The sequence below is a fragment of the Schistocerca cancellata genome, chromosome 4 (genome assembly GCF_023864275.1).
Source record: "Schistocerca cancellata isolate TAMUIC-IGC-003103 chromosome 4, iqSchCanc2.1, whole genome shotgun sequence".
Taxonomy (NCBI): Eukaryota; Metazoa; Arthropoda; class Insecta; order Orthoptera; family Acrididae; genus Schistocerca; species Schistocerca cancellata.
In genome coordinates, this window is record NC_064629.1 from 460,756,972 (window position 1) to 460,776,222 (window position 19,251).

Here is a 19,251-nt window from a genome sequence, read left to right on the forward strand (position 1 = left end):
TCAAAACTTGTAACGTTTCATTTATAAGTAACGAAAGATAGGGGCACGAAAACGATTTTCGCATAAAATCCCAGGCTGCACTGCTCAGAACAGCACCGCAGAACAGGTAGCAAATTCTTAGGGTGCCTGTGGGCTGTTTCCGCCCTTATCTGGAAAAAGCCTGTTTCTCCCAGCAAGAGCCCTGCTCGGCCACCAGGTCGCAGACTAGTGGTGGGTAGGAAATCGCGTATGTTAGAAATCACAGTGATTGAGAAGTCACAGATATCACAATAACAACTTTACAAAATCTAACTGCGATTTCAGTCACAGTTAGCAGTCGCAAGGAGCATTTCACATTCAACGCCGTGAGCCATCTGTTGGCCGAATTCCATGCTTCTTTCTGCGATTTCAGTGACAAGTCGCGGCTAGAAGTCGCAAGTAGCAACTAAAAAGCGCAGTTAACATACTTTTCCTAGTGCTATCTGTTGACCGACGTACGTACCTCGTTATGAGAGCCTTGTGCCTCACGAGATCGATGTGCTGTGTGTGCATATGAAGGGCTTATTTCAATACTGGTACAAGTCCATTTTTGTTCATTTTGAGATACAGAGTAGTAAAGTTAAATGAGCGCTGAAAAATCTGCAGTTGAGATACCAGAAATATTCAAGCTTCTGGCTTTTTGCTAGAGATGAACCTTTATTTATGTTTGTTTGGATCATTAATTTCAGAAGCATTATAGACAGAAAAGTGGAGGTAATGGACTTGTACCACTATTGAAATAAGCCCTTCATATTACATGGCGACATGCACATTCGGCATCAGTTATCATTGGTCAAACACTGCTGTGACTCTGAATGTATTATATTAATAAGAAACAACATTGCCTTTTTCTCCTGAAAATATCAACTAACGTAACAAATGTGTTTGATTCTGCTTCCAACATGACGGTTTTGGTTAATACTCCACACGCCTACATGACTGTGCAATGTTAACACATCAGAACTCAGACATCTGTATAAGTGTAGTGAAATGAAAACAGTATTATTGAGTCATATGAATGCCTCACTTTTGTTCCGACACAGTTCAAGACTCGGAAGAAATGTTTTACACCTGGTGTTCTACATGGCAACTTCACACACATGAACTTTTTGTCGACACTACTACCAACTACATAAGTAAGCTTTTCCAGTGTTACTTTCAAGTAATGCACTTAAGCTATTCCTGATTTAACTGGAAGATCTGTACTTCCCACTTTCTTATCAACAGCCTCAAAATGCATATTGTAGACTTCGGGATATGTTACAGGTCAGTGTCACACCAAGATTGTGGAGAAAGGGGGGGGGGGGGGGGGGAAGGGCGGCATGTCACTCTCCAACAAGTGTTTACCAATAAGTAAGTGGCGGAAAATTACGGGTATTGGACGGCTTAACATGTGAGAAAATGAGATTTTCATTATTCACTCACTGCATTTAACATTTATTATTCCTTTAAAATCGCACAACAACTTCAATAAAACACAGTTTAATCACTCACACACTTATTTCACAAGTATTTCACTTTTAAACAGCAAATCCTCTAAGAGCTGTCTTGAATCTTCACGAGTCTCTCTCAACAGCCTTGATGTGGATAGATACGTACAGCAACCAGTAATCAGGGTCAGAACTGCGTCTGCAAAAACACAATAATTATTAAACAATTTTTGCTGTCACTAATTACTAGCAATATAATTGACAGAGTAGATTGCTAATATTTGCTGTAATGAATATCACATTTGCAAGAACGATCTCACTGAAGTAATTAAGTCCATCGAAACGCTTAGAAACTAACCTCTCGTCTGACGAAAACGGTCTAAAGACGCAGTGGCAATTTCTTCAGATCTGTTGACAATGATATTTTGAGTTATCACTTTACTGAGTGACTGAAATGTAGTTCAGGTACCTGTGAACATAACAATATGTTAGAATTCATTTTCTAAACACGAACTATTACGGTACTGTATCGCTACTTACATATTAATTACACTATTAGTATTTTCACAGTTGATTCTTTAATACAAAATTAAAGCCAACGGAAGAAAAAACGTAAAACATACTTACAGGTTTGTTGAGATGCAATTTTCTGTGTGGACAGATATAACTTTTTCATACAGTGGTAAAAGTAGCAGAAGTCACAGAAATCGCAGAAGTCGCAGAAATCGCAGAAGTAGCAGAAATCGCGGAAGTAGCAGAAATCGCAGAAATAGCAGTGGCGGAGGGATACACGACCTATGTTACTTAACTGCGACACTTACCTGCGACAAATCACAGTTAAGAATAACAGATACTGAAAAGTAGCTTTCACAGAAATCACTGATATTGGAAAATCACAGTTTAGCCCATCACTATAGCAGACAGACAGTGCACTGACTACCTGCGCTGCGGCTGAGCTCCGTTATTCGCCCCACTCCTCACAGGCAGTCATCTGAGGTGCCGACAAATGACAGTAGCTTTCCTTTATTTCAGTTGGTTGCTTGCAGTTGTTGACACATCTGATGTATTGGATTTTGCTGAAATCGCGTTGAATCTTTCACAGCTGTGTCTCAGTAAAATCAGTGTTAGTGCGAAATTATACTGTTAACTTCTTGTTTTCTTTTTACTTCACCATGAGTGGCGTGAAAAAACGTAAATATAATGATGATTATATCAAATACGGTTTTGCTTCTACACAAAAGAGTGGTGTTGACCAGCCGCAATGTGTTATTTGCTATGACGTATTGAGCAATGACTCCATGAGACCTTCTCGTCTGGAACGCCATTTGTGGGCAAAGCATGGTGCATTGAAAGGGAAGCCGAAGGAATTTTTTGCTGCAAAATGTGATAATTTGAAACGGATGTAGTTGGACACTGCTAGATCCTTCGCTCAGACATCAGAAAAAGTACTGGCAGCCTCGTTTGAGTTATCGCTACTTATTTCAAGGACCAAGAAAAGTCATATAATCGGAGAGACACTAGTCAAACCCTGTTTGTTGAAAGCTGCTGATATTGTTCTTGGGTCAGAAAGTAAACAAAAACTTTCACAAATACCGCTTTCTGACAATACTGTGAAACGTCTGATTGATGATATGGCCGAAGACATACAAAATCAATTAGTTACAGCCGTCAAACAATCGCAGTTTTTCGCAATACAGTTAGACGAGAGTACCGACGTCTCGAATTTTTGCCAACTGCTAGCTTTCGTTCGCTATATAGAAAATGAAGCAATTAAAGAAGAGTTGCTGTTTTCTACAGAGTTAAAGACAACTTCAAAAGCAATTCATATAATGGCAGCCGTCTCTGAATTCTTTTGTAAAAATGAGTTATCATGGCAGAAACTGTTATGCGTATGCGCAGACGGTGCTCCATCAATGCTTGAATGTCGCTCAGGATTCGTGCAGATGTTCAGAGAAGAAAACCCTAGTGTTACTGTTATCCACTGTGTAATACACCGTCAAGCATTGGCAGCTAAGACACTGGAGCGGCAGCTAAGACAAAGGAACTCAATGATGTCTTGAAATTGTGGATCAAAATCGTGAATCATATTAAAAAGGGTGCGTTAAATTCCAGATTATTTACGGCTCTTTGTGAAGACTTGGGAGCAGAGTATAAAACATTTTTATTTCATACAGAAGTACGCTGGCTCTCAAAAGGAAATATGCTAGGAAGATTATTTGAACTTCGAGACGAAGTGATGCAGTTTTCAGGAAAATAACAAAGAAACTGCATTATTTGTGGAATTTAGAATCTTTAAACACATTGTATTTGAAAATACAAGGTGGAGAGTCAAACATAATTTTTCATTGGGATGCCATCAAAGCGTTCACTGATAAGTTGCAACTATGGAAAAGTAAAATTTTAGCCTGTAATTATTCCTGCGTTCCCATGTTGTTTGGAATCCTGGAAGAAGCCCGATTTCACAACGATTTTAAGGATACTAATACTAAGAGTAAAATATCGAACCATTTGCAGCACCTTATTGATGAATTCGAACGCTACTTCCCTAACAGTTGTGATGATAAAATTTATTATAGGTTAGCGACGGATCCATTTCACGTTGACGTGGATGTGTTGGCAGACAGACTACAAGAGGAAGTCTTAGAAATTAAAAATGATTCTGCAGCGAAGTATGACTTTGAGAAGATAGATAAGCCTTTATTTTGGGTGAAATATCTCACGGTGTATCCCAGCACAGCAGAACAAGCACTGAAACTGTATTTACCATTTTCATGCTCTTATTTGTGCGAAAGAGCATTTTCAGCGGTAGTGGCGATAAAAAATAAGCTTAGAAGCAAACTCAGTATTGCCAATGATTTACGTTGCGCAGTTTCTACTATTCAGCCAAGAATTCAAAATCTTGTAAAAAATATGCGAGCTCATCCTTCACATTGATTTATTTGTTTGTTTCTTGCCATATGTGTGTGGAAATAATATTTTTATAGTAAATACGTCACCTTATAAGAGAATTTGTTATTTTTCTCCTAACTATCCTTACATGTAGGTAATACTGTAAAATTATAAAAAACTATTTCGAAGAAACAGTATAAAATAAACATAGTGATTCTGATTTAAATATAAGTACTGCGTGTGATCCTTATGGATTCTGATGTTACGTGTGGTATGTTATTTCAAGTAATAATAGTATTTCTTCTGGATGAAGACAAAGCAAAAGTTTATCCTAGATATGGCAAGCGAAGAGTAGTCCTAAAATCGTATACTGGTGAAGAAATGGTGTGCAGCAATGGAATGTAATCAAGGTAAGGATGTTGCTATATTCATATTTTTTAAAGTTCTGTGTAGTCTGCAAAATTATTTCGTAAAACTTATTTTTTATTTTTTGTCTGTTTCTGGGAACTGGGCCTTTGTCGCTGTTCGGTAACTGTCGTTGTTGACATAAATGCCAACCTATGCGCGATGACAATGGGGAGCGCTATAGGCGTAGAAATCAGTGATGTTCGTTAACACCGTGACTGAATGACTATTTTTGGTAATGAGTGAAAGTAATAAGCTACACTCAACTTAAAGTAATGCCCGCATCCACTAATCTGCAAAGGTCGCAAATATTTTTCCTTGTTTACCAAGGACTTTCTTTACTTTAGTAGTGGCTTATAATCACTAGACTAGACTGATGACGTAATAACTGTGACTCGATACATTAACAGCCCACCATGTTACATGACGTCACCATCACAAATTTTTCAATAGTTTCTTGATAATTAATAAAAATCTCTATATTTTTTTAGGGGGGGGGGAGCGTGGAAGTTTTCTTTTCGGCAGAAGGGGGGCGTGACAAACAAAAGTTTGGGAACCTCTGCCTTAGGCCTTCATGGCCTGACGAGGAGCACTTTTTTTTTCTTTTTGGTCTTGAGATGAACTTCATTATCATTTGTCAGATACATATGTTGCCATTGTTATTTTTATTTTTAAAATAATTTGTGTGCATCAGCAATCTGATGCGGTTTTGATTTGGAAAACTGTTTGGCGTGGTTTGCTATTTATAGAATGTGTTGTAGGTTTATAACCGCGCTTACTTACGTTTTGGCGAACTCATTAGAAAATTCTGGTTGTTACTACGTTGCTGTGGTTTACAGGCATTTTTCACTGCACGTTTACGTTTCAGATACGCTATTGACAGTCTTATGTTTAACAGTTTTGTTTCCTACTTGTGCAAGCGGTGTTTCGTTTGTTCAGTTGTGTTTACATTTTGTGTGTGTGTAAATACGGTACATCCAATTTAAGTATTATATGCCGAGATAAGTGGATTTTTGTGTGTAGCTGCAACAAGTACGAGATTCTAGTGACGTTGGCCTCCGTCTTCAAAACTTGCTATCGACACTCAAACCAAGACAGAGGAGTACCAAGTGAAGTGGCGCAGTGGTTAGCACACTGGACTCTTATTCGGTAGCACGACGGTTCAATCTCGCGTCCGGCCATCCTGATTTAAGTTTTCCGTGATTTTCCTAAATCGCTCCTGGCAAATGCCGCCATGATTGAAAAAATGGTTCAAATGGCTCTGAGCACTATGGGACTTAACTGCTGAGTTCATTAGTCCCCTAGAACTTAGAACTACTTAAACCTAACTAACCTAAGGAAATCACACACACCCACGCCCAAGGCAGGATTCGAACCTGCGACCGTAGCGGTCGCGCGGTCCAGACTGTAGCTTCTAGAACCGCTCGGCCACCCCGGCCGGACGCCATGGTTCCTTTGTAAGGACACGGCCTACTTCCTTCCCCGTCCTTCCCTAATCCATGAGATCGATGACCTCGCTGTCTGGTCTCCTCCCCCAAAAACAGCTCAAACAACCCAACAAAGCAGTAACAATGAAAACAAATGTTTTCAAACAAGACAGTATAGACAGTATCTACGATTGATTTCGGAAGGACGGACCTTTAATTACACTGCTCAACACAATTGAAGTATCACTGTTTTGAGACCCCGTAACTGACTTACAATGCGATGAGTAAGTTTGAAATTTCGCTCAAAAATGCCTTCTGCTGACCTCGACAATAGTAGTAGGGTAGTGGTGGCATTCATGCAATTTTGATACCAAATTGATGTCAAACTTATATGCAAATTAAATAAACTGATCAATTAATCCGCGCACCGACAGCCCACCCCCACCCTCGACACGCATACCAACACCCTCGACCCCACCCGCTCCCACCCTCAACCATACCCACTCCCACCCTAACCCCGGATGATGTCGTGTTTTTCTCAGCCTGTACGTAGCACCAACCCCCTCCCCCCACCCGTCCCCCTCCCTACTCTATTGACAGGTATTTAGAATCTTGGTGGGAATTACAAATTTTGGCGGGAATTTTGATTTTGGCGGGAATTTCAAATTTTGGAGGCAATTTCTTTGTGCCAGGGCAGTGCAGACATCACCCTCCCCACCCTCCCAGGAACTGACGGGAAATTAATATTAGTGGTGCCCTTTCCAGGACTCAGACCCTGCTTCTTCTGGATAGAAAGCCAAAGTGCATCCCCCTAACACAATTATACCACCAGAGGTGCTTGGAATTGATGGGAAATTAAAAATGGCGGTACTTTTTCCGGGACTTCAACCCCAGTTCTACTGGATGGAAAGCCCAAGTGCACCCCCAACACATGAAAACTGTCCAGATGCAGGTTAGTGCACTTTATTTATTTTGGTCGAGAAAATGAAGTAAAGATAGGTCCTAATTACGTAATTGATCATAAAGGTTGGGACTAATTACACAACTATATGCGTAGTGCTACACAAGGATGACCTAAAATAACAATACAACACAAAAACTGACGATACCATAAACTGGTGTTATCCTGTACGGAAAAAATTTCGCAATACCACTCGAAACTAGTGACAGTCACACTCAAACCCTACCCTTTACCTACAAACTGGCAGGTAGAAGGCAGGGGTATAGGGTACTATCTTATCTTTATTCTTTTTGGCAGGAAATATGGTCTACTGCAAGCATACAACTGAGGATAGTATCTATCATTGATTGATGTCAAGGTTCTCTACAGGCGCCTACTCAAACGCACCCTGCGGCTCAGGTAACTGAAGCCAATACACGATACCACAACTGATGGGAAAAATGCATCACAGTTATAATTATACTTTGAAATTGCTGTGAAGAAAAACCAGCACTCGTAATGAACATGTCATAATGCAACACATATACTGGGGAAAATCGTTGTCCTAAGAGACTGCAAAGGGGGCCGTAGTTGAACGCGTGTTCTCTTTGATGTACAATCACAAAGTTCTGAAAATCGAGGTCCCTTATCCCTCACCTCTTTCCCTACCTCCCTTCCCCCCTCCCCCCTTCCCCGCACCGTCCGTCCACCCACCTACATGGAGGACACAGGCTTTTGCAAATGGCCAGCTGCTCCACTGAATGTCTCGTGGCATGAGCTGGCTTATGTCCGCACTAGGCCTTCACCCATTGCTGTTTTTCTGCGGCCCCACTGCCACCCCTCTGTAGCTGCTGACCTCACCAGTCCTTCCACTACCGTTGGCTGCCTTAAGGCGGCACCACTTAGTACAAAAGGGAAATTTAGTAGCATCACCCTGCCCTTCCAGAGAATGCTCCAAATGGCTTTTTCGATAGTTTGCTGCTTGGAAAACAGGAAACCTTCCGCCTAAAGCGACCGGAACTTCTCACCACAGTGTCTTCAGTGCAATGCGCTCCAGCGAGCATGCTGTTGGGTGGTCAGCTTTATCGACGGCGACCAAAGCTACACATACAATAGAGAACGACGCCGGCGCCCCTCAGAACAAAACCATGATAAATAAACACAATCCTGACTGAAGGTTGATTGTCTAAAGGGCAGCCGCGACCTCTTAGGGACTGCAGCCACCACGATGTCCTGAGGACTTGGCTGTAACATTTGTATTTAACATCAACGAGATTCCTATAATAATACAACTGTTAAAAAAAGAAAACACAATGATGACGGTAGTAAATGTCCTCGTTCCAAGAAAACATTTTCTTTCAGTTTTATGAGCAAAATCGGTATAGCTTTACATTCAGTTGCAGGATACTATCCGCATCTCATATCTCATTATTTTGCGACATCCAGCGAAGTTCACACCTTTCACAGATGATCACGTATGTATTATAAACATTTAAGACACGTGAAATAACATTAGAGAATACAATATTTCATGCCATTAGCTTACATGTTGGAAAAAAACCGCAATCATTTTACGTTCGACAACAGTAAGCTATAAATCAGGAGGATGTAGCTGTTTTGTACACTATGGCAGATCTCATTGTACCATTGTGATGCTATTTCATACAGGCATTTTCGAAACAAATCGTGAGAGTCTGTCTTCTAATAAAACCTCCTATAAGATTCTACCATGCGTCTCTTCCATTATATCGAAACCAATTACCCCCTGCACGCTTAAATTTGACATTTTTGGTGCATAACTCACCCCTTCTGACACGTCTTCTAAAGCTTCTGTCATACAGCAGCAGATTTTTGAGTTCTAATTTTGTAAGCGATTTGATCATGACAGCCTGTTTCACTCAATCTACTCATATTATGAAAAAAAAACTGCTATCATTTCTAGAGTCCACAGTGAGCTATATGTAATTCAGGTGGTGTCTACTTTATAAGTAGAAGTTATGAAGTATGAAGTAACACGTATTTTTAAACACACAATCGTGATGATAATAATAAAAAAAACAGTCATGAGTCCACGAGAATAGAAACAGCCGATTCCTATTAGTTTTATAAGCAAAATAGGTGTAGTTTTGAGAGAACTATCTACTTCCAACCTTTAACCAGGTATAGCACTCCTTTTAATAGTACCTCCTATAAGACTTTACCGCATCTGTCTCTCCCGATATACTGGAAAACAATTACTGTATTACTGTCTGCGTGTTGTCATTGAGCATAATACATATACCCTAACGCTCCATTGGAGCTGGAGGCCAGTGCTCGAAGTCCTTTGCACCGATCTACACAAAATTTTGTCGTGTCTTCTGGAGGAAGATCGTATCCAGCAAACTTATAATCATACGAGAGCACTTCTGTATTGTTCCTTCATAAGCAGTTTAAAAATCTTGCATCCCCTTACAGGTATCGCAGTATTCCATATCAAATCCATACCTTTCCCTACGACAGGACATAGTCATTTTCTTTGCACATGTCGGGACACCAACATACCTTATAAGCCTGCTGCTCATGGCGAATCTATCACGCATCGCCTACTACTACTAAATGTAAAACTTCACCAATAACTGAAAGCGCCTGCCGGAGTGGACGAGTGGTTCTAGGCGCTACAGTCTGGAGTCGTGCGACCGCTACGGTCGCAGGTTCGAATCCTGCCTCGGGCATGGATGTGTGTGATGTACTTAGGTTAGTTAGGTTTAAGTAGTTCTAAGTTCTAGGGGACTGATGACCTCAGATATTAAGTCCCATAGTGCTCAGAGCCATTTGAGCCAATAACTGAAAGCTGGCGATACGAAACAATACTGAGCAAAAGTCAGCGATTGACGGAGATGTCTCATAAGATTTTTCCTTGTGGGTGGTTCCACTGTCTTTTGGAAAGAGAGACGTAATCGTCTTACAAGCCACCAGATGTTAAAAACACGATCGCAACGGCCATGTTACTGTCACATGCGGTCTTGGTTCTACAGGTGGTCACAAGTATCGCTAACGATATCCATGTTCAAAACTATACAAGTCATATAAATCGAAATATTGCATTACTTCCGAATAAAGTGGTTTTGCCACACAAATAACTCGACAATGAATATAGCCGGCGATCGCCGGAGTGTGTATTAACAGACTGACAGTGCAATTACACGTCGCTGACGTTGTAAGCACGTAATAAAATCATCTAATTTAGGAAATGATTCGGCTAAGGAACGCGACATGAAGTCGGTATTGGCAACTCCCTCATACCGCCGTTAGATATTTCTCCAGTATTTTTAACGCACTCTGCCTTGAAGACACGTCAGAGGTTCTGCGATATATCCACTGGGTTATAGTTGATGGTTAATTGAGAAGGATCACAAACGGTAGATGCTGTACTGATTGAGGTTGTAAGAAATGTACACTATATTTTCAATTCTCTATTGCTACGCTTTCTGGTAGAAATGCTGTCCACGATTTGGAATGAAGTCATTCGATTCAACCACATACCTGCGTTGGATCATAATGAGAAATATTTTGATGATTACAATCACTAGTGAATCATATTTCTGGCACACTGATGTTTCGAAACGAGTCACCTATTTTGAACCTACCTGCTTCAGTAAAATTCTGGATAGTCCTTATGCATCTTGCAACTGCCCCTCAGACTCTGTGCTGCCATCCCTGCAGCCTTGCGCGTGTGATCTTTCCAATTTAAGTCAGAACTGAGTAGAAGTCGGAGAAAACTATATCTACCACATTCTGCAATCCGTGTATAAACAGGCTCAGCTGAGTTAGTGTGATAGGACTGTGTTTTGACCATTCGATCGAAATGGGAACATGTTGTCGTAACTCCACCTACCATGTTTTATGTGTATGGTCGGCGCCAAATGAAACCTCCTCCTGTAACACGAGGTGGTATAAAGACAGTATGAACAGTTACAGGGGTGTTTCTTATCGGGAAAATTAGGAAGACTCAACATCATACAGGTACTGCAGTCTGAAGCAGATCCGCGTCCATCAGGGGCCATTCACCTCTATCACCCCAACAATCTATCATCGTTATTCTGTACCATACAACAGAGAAAAATTGCGAACTATAAAAGCTGCGCTAACTTCATCCGATAGAGAACTCGATACGATTTTTACCGCATCTCCCTCTTCCCATATATCGAAAACAAATACCGTCTGCATGCCGGCATCGAGCACATGTGGCGAGCCTATTAAATATACAGGTATTGATCTGTTGCACAGAGCAGTGTAAAGCTTTATCGCCTGTACTGTAGGAGGATGACCGTATCCCACAGACTATACTATAAGTCGCAAGAGACGCTTCGTGTGACCCTGTGTCATTGTTTGAAACATTGTTCTTTTTCTGCTGTAGCACGCATTGTACACTGCCATACATTTTGCTTTTTCCGACAGAGCTTCGAGGTATGTGTCAGGTTGTAAACTGACATTAACACGTTCTGATCCACTGCCTCTCACGGAAAACTAGACGTCGCACTGTGTAAATCATGTTGCTGCTGCTGCTACCATAACACACGCACACGCGCACACACACACACACACACACACACACACACACACATAGGATGATTTTAAATAAAATACAGTCACAGCATAAGGAAACTGGAAGAGTTTTGAGGCATCTGGGAGCGTCTCCAAACTGCTGTCTGATTGACGACCTCTACATTTAAACTCATCTGTCACAGTGACAAGATAGCTGATGGCGCTGTGTTCCGTTTTATTGATTCCTCATATTGCTGCCAGGTAAGCGATCACTGTTTTGGTGTTAGCCATCTCCGGGAGGTGTTGCCCCCTACATCAAGTCTCTAACCCCATCTCAAACAAGCAATGTCAGTCAATCATTATGTGGTAATCAACGGCGTACCAGTGGACCAATGGGATGGAAAAGACACCGTCGATGCGCTGTAATAATAAGCATCACAGTTGATAGTGCGATCAATTTAACAATTTTACAGTAATTTCAACACCGACCAGTGATGCGACACCATACTTCCCAATTTCACTATCATCGCTAAACTTCCGCTCCTCTACTTTGCGAGTACTATTGCAAATGTAGATAGATGACTGTGCAGTACGTCCATTCATTGTTAATTCTCGAGTATATACGTCATCAAAGTATACCAGCCAGCAATCTACACATTTCCAACACGTCGAACATAGTGCACAATTTACAATCTGTCTCTATGTGGATGGGCGTCACAGGGCAGTCTCGCAATCTTAGGATAAAGTTAGAGACTGAAAGATCCCATTGCACTGCCTTTGACCAACCTGCCCTCCAGCACCGTGACCGACTTAATCTGCAGCTGACCAGGAGTAGACCGCTACATTCCGCGTGTAGTGAATGAATGGAGCTTACGGAGTCTGCACCCATCCATGTGCACAAGATTTCTTTAGATGCGCCCATGTCGAGGAGGTTAGCACCCCTTATCGGTGTATAGTCGTAGATATGAAAGTTTTGTGATGTAATAGCAGATGGTTAAGAAGAACAGGAAACAGGTGGTTTTTATGCATGGTGGAGCTCTAGACGGATGGAGACCGAAGTATTTTATGTAAATCAACTACGCTATCAATTCTAAGGTATTGTTCTATTATCTGGGATCGGTACCAGGAGGGTTTTGGTAAGAGAGAACTTAACATACTCACTCCTAAGGCTACATGGTTCTGCACTTAAAACAGGCTATAATGTTAGATTGCTTCAGTTTCCGACCTATTAGTCGTGTGGAATGCAGCGCTGTTAATATTCCAATGTAAGAAATAGATTTCCAGGCCATGACATACATCCTTCTTGCAGGTTTCTCTACGATAAACTATGGTAACAAACTATAAAATGAAAAAACTGCTTCCTTAAAACAATGGCTCTGTATGATACATGCATAGTATAGCTTTCCAGAGATGTACAGCCGATCACGGTTCAGAAATTATACTATGACCGCATCAGTCCTATATAAATTGATCGTTAGTAACGGAGGATACCTCTTACAAGGAAGCAGATAAACGCAGAGCAGCGGCGTCTGACATGTGAAATTACACGTCATGCTACCACTAAGTCTGTAAAAAGGACATCTGTCAAGCAGATGTATACACGGGATTTGCAGTACCTCATAAACACCTATCGCTAACTTAGGATCAACTTAGTTATGAAACTGAAGTCTCGATTTTATACCGAAGACGCGACAGGGGACTGGAGTACATCGCATAAATCTTTGTTCGATCAGAGGAATGTGTTGAAACAGGATGGTCACATTTCATCACACATGAGATGAAAGTCCTCTGATGAACGAGAGGTTTGCTGTTAACAGTCGCTAGTAGACAGTGCTCTAAGTCACACACAGAAGACATGGTTGTATACGAGTTGAACGCAGGCTGTGTCACAAGACTGATGCTTGCTGACAGAACAAAGGAAAAAAATGGTCAAATGACCTGCAGCAACATCTTCCTCCCTCTCTAGAATGCATCGTCTGCCATTAAATCGTACCTCGTTACAGTTCCATCTCAACCGATCACTCCACCCACTCTCTGTTATCCTTTAACGCAGATGCGTATAAGTTTAGGGGCCGATGGTTCTCTGCTTTCCTGGAAAGCGTCAAATACAGTAGTCAACTCGCGTGTATCACTATTACGTCAGTAGACATAAAGCAGAATGCTTCCTCGACGGAAAAAAGTGACTGTTTCCCTGTTTCCTCCACTTCCATGTCGACGTTTTCTCGGACTCCACTTTCTGTCGCATACTTGTTCCCATGTACCAGAATTGATCTGCGCCAACCAGAAGACACGCAAGTAATTCCTCAATTTCCCCGCATTTCGGTGTATTTTCCCTCAATTTATACGTATTTTCTGTCATTTTTCGTAATTCTATCAATTTTAAATCACTTCTACCCATGGGACCATGATATCACCTCTCGTTCTGTGTTCTGAAATTGCTTGTAAATGTGGTGCAGCTGCCAACACCTAGCGCAAATGCACTAGTTTTCTGATCGGGAGGCATAGTATAGCACTGTACTTAATATCATCCAGTGACCTCCACCCACATATTCTACATTTGTAGTGCATTTCCTCTGTTTCCTGTATGTCTGTGTATGTGCAAGTGTTGCGGATGGCTCCCATACCTCGATTTATAAGAGTTGTATAGTTTTTAACACGGATATAGTTGGCGATACTTGACAGAACCTGTAGAACCAGAACTGCTTGTGACAGTAACATACTCGCTGCGATCGTGTTTTTAACATCTGGCGGCTTTTAAGATGATTACTTTCCTCTTTCTAAGACACTGCGGTACCACTCGTAAGAAATACGTATGAGACATGTGCACCCATCGCTGAATTTCGGTCAGTATTGTTTCGTATCGCCAGCAATCAGTTACTGGAGAAGTGTTATACTTAGTAGTAGGGGATTCGTGATAGGTTCGCCTTGATCATCAGGCTTATAAAGTGTGTGTTTGTGTGTGTGTGTGTGTGTGTGTGTGTGTGTGTGTGCGTGTATGTTCCGAAATGTGCAAAGAAACTATGTCCTGTCGTAAGGGAAGGTACGCACTTCACGTGGAATACTGCGATAGCAAAGGGAATGGGAGATATTTTTTTCCTTGGAAAAGTATGTCCAGACATAAGAATGGTACAGATATCTCTATTTCCAGAGACAGGGCCGTCAGCAGAGGGTATTTCCGATACTTCGCTCATTGTCATATGTCGTTCAATTGAGATCGCGATCGTAAGATTTAATTGTAAGTACAGTGATAAAATATATATGTACCTGGTTTCCTAGGACGATTCTGTCTAAGGGTGCGTGGCGCGCGGCGGCGGTGACCTGTGGCGGGAATAATTCACGTTTCCCACTAACGGCATGAGCCGTCCGAATGGACAGACCGGTTGGGGTACAGGAATGTAGCTGACCTAACCTTGTCGCCCTCTAAACGGCTGAATAGCGAACAAATACTCAGTACGTGTTGGACAGTCTTCGTGATCGCGTGTGTTCCCCGTGGAAATTTCAGAAGATTCAATATGGACGTGTATTTGCGCCAGACCATTATTCTCTCCCATGTAAATAGTCTAACTGACTGCTTTTGCACATTTCCCACCTTTATTTGGTTGAGAGAACATCGATTGTGGTATGCACAACTAGCAGGTGAAAGATGGGCGGAAGACACGTTTTTTGGTTCTATAGACATGAGTAACACCTTAGTTGACTTTGTAAATTACAAGAATGATTTGGAATCTGGTATATCACCGACATCGGTATTCGTGAGTGGAAATATGTTTCCTCTATTTATTTCGAGTTTTCACGTAAACATATTCGCACACGGGATGCGTTTCTAGTTACTCAGTGGTTTACAGTACACTGCACCTTGCTAAAATTTTGAGTTTCTCGAGAAATAATTTCCAGTCAATATCTTCGGAACTATACTGTGCAAGCGATACTGCTATGCGAACGGTATTGCTATGTGCTTGATATCGAGAAGTATCGCGTAAATGGTATAATATTCTGGCAAACCATGTGAAAATACATGCGTTCTTGTACTCCCAGAGTCTGGAGACGGGTGTAGAAAGCAAGCACGCAGGTCAGGGTCAGAAGCAGTGACGCCTTTTTGCTGAGGGGAACTGACCTAGCCTTTGTACAACAGTCTTCGCGGTATATGTAAGAGCGTCTGGGGGTCCCTACTGTGGTTCAAAAATGGTTCAAATGGCTCTGAACACTATGGGACTTAACATCTATGGTCATCAGTCCCCTAGAACTTAGAACGACTTAAACCTAACTAACTTAAGGACAGCACACAACACCCAGCCATCACGAGGCAGAGAAAATCCCTGACCCCGCCGGGAATCGAACCCGGGAACCCTGGCGTGGGAAGCGAGAATGCTACCGCACGACCACGAGATGCGGGCGGTCCCTACCGTGTGTTCTATCGTGAGGGAGGTACAGATTCAGCACATCGATAGCCGTAAGGGGAATGAAAGATTTTTTTTTACGTGGAAAAGTGTGTGCACTATAGATATTGAGATTCGTTCCAGAACCACAGCCGTCAATAGGAGACATTACCAGTACATTGCTCGGTGTCAAACTGTGGGAATCCTAATACATAATTGTAGTTACTCTGATAAATATGTGCCTGGTTCCCAATATTCTTGTGAGTCTGGAGATGACTATAGAAAACACAGCTGCAGGCAAGCAGGTTGGGGCCGAAAACAGCATCTCAGCGGACGCCTTTGTTCCGAGCTGGGGCTTGCTCATCCTTTGTACAATAGTTCAGAGAGTCAGAGAAAGCTTACGGCTTATGACGATTAGGCTCACGGCTCCCCTTGGGTGGGTGAATAGTGAATTAATACCAATTTTGCGTTGAGTCGCCATCGGGACCGTGTGTCACGTGTATAATCTGCGGACATTTGAGAAGATTCAATACGACAAATCTTTGCGCTGGGAGTATTGCTAGCGTTCGACCTCCTACCACTCAGGTGAGCCTAGAGTGTGGTGTCATCAACGGGCGGCTGGCCTCTCTCTGGCTGACACATGCTTCTGCAGTTGCTGTCATTGGCCGTGTTTACGGCGGCAGTTTCCTCTGACGGCGCTGCATAGCGACAAGGTGAGTATGTGAGATGTATTTGACGATCTGTAGACCACTTTTGTGGGGTATAACTGTCAGTGCAATATGGCGGTCTGTACAAAACAGTCTCGTCTGCAGAAAAAAGTGGCGAACAGTGCTCCCACTCTGGTAGCATCAGTAATTTGGTGGGTAAATTAAGTAAGAGCCAATCAGAATACTCCATTCATTCACAAGACGTCCTTTGTGCTGGAATATAGGAGCCTCTACAAACTGGTTTGAACAGGATGGAGGCAAGGTATCTATGGCTGTGCCTCATCCGCCATTGTGGCATTGGAACATCTCCAACAGCTGTAGGACACCGAAAATCTCAGCTATTTTTTTCTTCTGCAGGAGAGTGCTTCAAATTCTGTTAGCATAACTGTTCTGATTTCCCCATCTGTTCTTAGACATTGCTCTCTTTCCAAACAACAAGAATGATTTTATGATTAACGGTGTTTCCGTGAGCGTGCACAGACAGTATTAAGGCTTTTAACGGTGATAACATTTACCATTTCTGAAACGTATGTTGAAAGCAGGACGTCATGATTTCCAGGAAGGGAAGATGTGATGCCTCATTAGAACCATCAAGAAGAGGTCAATGTGTTTGAAATCTTATGGGACTTAACTGCTAAGGTCATCAGAGCTTACACACTACTTAACCTAAATTATCCTAAGGACGCATGCCCGAGGGAGGACTCGAACCTCCGCCGGAACCAGTCGCACTGTCCATGATTGCAGCGCCCTTGGACCGCTCGGCTAATCCCGCGCGGCATCAGGAAGAATACAATCGATGTTATTATGGTCTATTTTCGTAAACAGGTCCTGTTAGGACAAGAATTTCCATGCAGACAAGCTGAGACAGCACGAAAGCTCTTACAACAACAACAAAAGCGACCGTTCACTGTTTCTGTTAGGATCGCTAGGAAGAATGCATCCTGTGTTATTCAGGGGAGCACTGGAAAAGGTTTTTATAGCGCATTCAGAGGGAAATGACTCTAAGCACTATGGGACTTAACAGCTGAGGTCATCAGTCTCCTAAACTTAGAACTACTTAAACCTAACTAACCTAAGGACATCACACACATCCATGCTCAAGGCAGGACTCGAACCTGCGACCGTAGCAGCCGCGTGGTTCCGGACTGAAAGGCCTAGAACCGCTCGACCACCCTTCTCGGCGCATTCAGAGGGAGACTTGTCTGTTATTCACATAGATGTGTGACCTCAGTATAACACAGACTACCTTTTAGCTGCGCCTGTGAGGTGAGCCGCTATGCAAACATCTCGCTGGACTGCAGGTACAGAAGCTATGAGAAATTGCGCCAGCAACGGTGTCCAGGCAGACACGTGGCTCGACAGGCACTTCTCAGGTGTCAAGTGTGAAAGGGATGCCGCCGCCTCATGCTCGCGGGACCTGAACCATCACATGCGCGTTGTTCGGCAGCTGACAGCCGCGGGGGCCGCTGGTGCGTCCCGACACCTGCGAGCGTGTGTGGTGGCGTTCTGTGCGGTCCAGAGGAGAGGGGACGACGGACGGTGCGTGCTGCGCAATCGAGAGATTTTTGACTGTGGAATTACGTGTGATGTGTGATTCATGATGCTATTCCTTGTGCTATTGGAATAAAAAGAAAGCTACCGATTTAATTACGTCTTACAAGACCTGTAGCCTTCCAAAAAGCAGAGCATGATGAGCAAGTGGAATTCAACAACCACATGCCGATTTTTTAAATAAATAAACAATATACCGCTTCATTTCCCTTCGTGAGATCCTTCTTCTCCACCGCAGAACCGCCATTTTCCAGGTGTAGAAGGGAAGGTGGAGTGGGGAGGGGGAGAGGTTAGATTGGGTGGCGAGGAGGGTAGCGAAATCGATTTCCTGAAAAATTCTTCAAGTAAATAAATAAACTATTTTCCATACACTGCTCTGAATCCCATAAATTGTTTAAATAAACAATATTCCACACATTGCCTAAATTGTTTGAACAATATACCATACATTGCAATCGATTTCCCTAAAAATTCTTTAACTAAATAAATAAACTATTTTCCATACACTACCATAAATAAATAAACAATGTTTTATATAATCAAAATTGTTTAAACAATTTTCCATACACTGCAATCGAATTCAATCCAAATGACCGAAAAAGTGAGTCTTTTTCCCGCCGATTTCCGGGAGGGAGGGTGGCAGGGGAACAAGTTTATCAGAGGGGGAGAGGTTACTTAATTGATCAATTTAATTAAGTAGTCAATCAAATCGACATGAGTGAGAGGGGCTATTGCAATAACTCAGACCTGGATGTGTACCTATACACTGATGGGGAGGGGGCAGGTTGGAGGTTCCCTCAGGGGTTGGGTAGAGGGTGGGGGAACAGTAGATTAAGGACCTGTCAGACAAAAGGAAGTATCCTTTTAGCAGAGCAATAGGTTAAGGATCTGTCAGTCAAAGGAAAAGAATAGGTTAATGACCTGTCAATCAAAGGAGAAGAATTGGTTAATGACCTGTCAATCAAAGGAGAACAATAAATTTGC